Source organism: Arachis duranensis, chromosome 1, assembly GCF_000817695.3.
Source record: "Arachis duranensis cultivar V14167 chromosome 1, aradu.V14167.gnm2.J7QH, whole genome shotgun sequence".
Taxonomy (NCBI): domain Eukaryota; kingdom Viridiplantae; phylum Streptophyta; class Magnoliopsida; order Fabales; family Fabaceae; genus Arachis; species Arachis duranensis.
The window spans coordinates 41,609,830-41,610,302 of record NC_029772.3 but is presented as its reverse complement, the minus strand read 5'-3'; positions in this window follow the sequence as shown (position 1 = coordinate 41,610,302).

The following is a 473-nucleotide window of genomic DNA, read 5'->3' as shown; positions in this document are numbered from 1 at the left end:
AAAGTAGACATCCTGGGCTTTCCAGCAATATATGATAGTCCATACTTTGCCCAAGATTTGATGGCCCAAACCGGTGTTCAAATTCACCCTCAGAAATCCCAGCGTTAAACGCTGGAACTGGCACCCAAATGGGAGTTAAACGCCCAAACTGGCATAAAAGCTGGCGTTTAACTCCAAGAAGAGTCTCTACACGAAAATGCTTCAATGCTCAGCCCAAGCACACACCAAGTGGGCCCGGAAGTGGATTTTTATGTCATTTACTCATCTCTGTAAACCCTAGGCTACTAGTTTTCTATATATAGGACCTTTTACTATTGTATTTTCATCTTTTGATCTTTGGAACCTTTTTCTTTAGATCTTTTGATCACTATGGGAGGCTGGCCATTCGGCCATGCCTAGACCTTATACTTATGTATTTTCAACGGTGGAGTTTCTACACACCATAGATTAAGGTGTGGAGCTCTGCTGTACCT